The sequence below is a fragment of the Eriocheir sinensis genome, unplaced genomic scaffold, assembly GCF_024679095.1.
Source record: "Eriocheir sinensis breed Jianghai 21 unplaced genomic scaffold, ASM2467909v1 Scaffold150, whole genome shotgun sequence".
Lineage (NCBI taxonomy): Eukaryota > Metazoa > Arthropoda > Malacostraca > Decapoda > Varunidae > Eriocheir > Eriocheir sinensis.
The window spans coordinates 10,169-12,500 of NW_026110851.1; positions in this window are offsets into that span (position 1 = coordinate 10,169).

Below are 2,332 nucleotides of genomic sequence, written 5' to 3' on the forward strand. Positions count from 1 at the left end.
TTCCTTCCTTCCTTCCTTCCTTGCAATCTATCGTGCTTTTGTTCCTCCTCTTCAGTCACCACACACCCTCACCCTCACGCTCCCTCCTTCTCTCACCATCATGCTGTCCCTTCCTTCCTTCCTTCCTTCCTTCCTTCCTTCCTTCCTTTCAATCTATCTTCCTTTTGTTCCTCCTCTTCAGTCACCACACCTCACCCTCACGCTCCCTCCTTCTCTCACCATCATGCTGTCCCTTCCTTCCTTCCTTCCTTCCTTCCTTCCTTCCTTCCTTCCTTGCAATCTATCGTCCTTTGTTCCCCTCTTCAGTCACCCCACACCTCACCTCCACGCTCCTCCTTCTCTCACCATCATGCCGTTCCTTCCTTCCTTCCTTCCTTCCTTCCTTCCTTCCTTCCTTGCAATCTATCGTGCTTTTGTTCCTCCTCTTCAGTCACCTCACACCTCACCCTCACGCTCCCTCCTTCTCACCATCATGCCGTCCCTTCCTTCCTTCCTTCCTTCCTTCCTTCCTTCCTTGCAATCTATCGTCCTTTGTTCCTCCTCTTCAGTCACCTCACCTCACCCTCACGCTCCCTCCTTCTTTCACCATCATGCCGTCCCTTCCTTCCTTCCTTCCTTCCTTCCTTCCTTCCTTCCTTCCTTGCAATCTATCGTGTTTGTTCCTCCTTCAGTCTCACCTGCAATCTATCGTCCTTTTGTTCCTCCTCTTCAGTCACCTCACACCCTCACCCTCACGCTCCCTCCTTCTCCCATCATCATGCCGTCCCTTCATCCCCTTCCTTCCTTCCTTCCTTCCTTCCTTGCAATCTATCGTCCTTTTGTTCTCCCTTTTCAGTCACCTCACACCCCTCTTCCTTCCTTCCTTGCAATCTATCGTCCTTTTGTTCCTCCTCTTCAGTCACCTCACCACCTTCACCCTCACGCTCCCTCCTTCTCTCACCATCACGCCGTCCCTACATTCCCTTCCTCATTCATCGTCCCCTTCCTTCCTTCCTGCCTTCCTTGCAATCTCTCTCCTCCAGTTTGTTCCTCCCCTTCTCACATTCTCACGCGCTCCTCATCGCTATTCATCCTTCATCCTCTCATCATCATTCTGTCATTTCTCCCTTTATCATCCCCTTCCTTCCTCCCTTTCCTGCAATCTCTCTCCTCCAGTTACTCCTCCTCTTCGTGGCTATCTCACATTCTCTTCATCGCTATTCATCCTTCATCCCTTCATGAACTCTCTCTGCGCCGCTTACCATCATCCCCTTCCTCATTTATCCTCCTCTTCTTTCCTTCCTTCCTTCCTCTTATCTCTCATTTCCTCTGCGGCCCTTACCATCCTCTCACAAGCGTTCAATGCGTTAAGGACCTGGGGTCAAAATCGCGTCAAACCTCAAATTCTTACATCAATGTATCGATGCAGCAAATAAAGCGAACAGAATGTTGGGCTTCATTAAAAGAAACTTTTTATTCAAGAATAAAGATGTAATACTTCCGCCGTACAATAGTTTAGTCAGTCCACACTTGGAATAGTCGGTACAGTTTTGGTCTCCTCACCATGCAAAGGACATTGCTAAATTAGAAGGTGTTCAGCGTCGGACAACAAAAATGATCCCTTCCTTGCGCAACAAATCCTACGAAGAAAGGCTTTCCACCCTTAACATGTTCTCTCTTGAGAAACGTCGCCTCCGAGGAAAACTGATCAAATGTTTTAAAATACTTAATGGTTTCACGAATGTAGACAGAACAAAATTCTTTATGATCGATGACACTTTGCGAACTAGGAACAATGGCACAAAACTCAAATGTAGACAAGTAAATTCAGACTGCACCAAATTTTTCTTCACCAAGGTTGTAGTGCGAGAATGGAATAAGCTCTCACCGTCATTGGTCCAGTGTAACACGATTGACTCCTTTAAAAACAAGCTCGACCGTCACTTCCTTGAACTTAATATTAACTAGAGTAGAAAAGCAACGTTTAGGAACCATCTGATTAGTATAGATTCACTTAGGTTTAAGGACAGACCACCGACTCTGGAGCAGGGGGTCTGTGTGGTCTGATTTTCTATGTAAATCTGTAAATCTTCCTCCCTTATTATTCCTTTACTTCCTTCTTTTCTTCCTTGCTTTCTTCCTTGTAATCTCTATCCTACTTCGCCTCCTCCTCCTTATCATCCACTCTACCTCCTTTACCATCCTTCCTCTACCTACTTTGCCCTTCTTATTAAGCAGCTTCAATCACCCAGGAGCTCAGCCTTAAGCAGGGACAATGACCTTAATCTTCAAACTTTAGGACGGTGTTTCAGAGGTGCCTAGCTCAGCTAGTGGGAGGGGGGCAGGGGGGCAG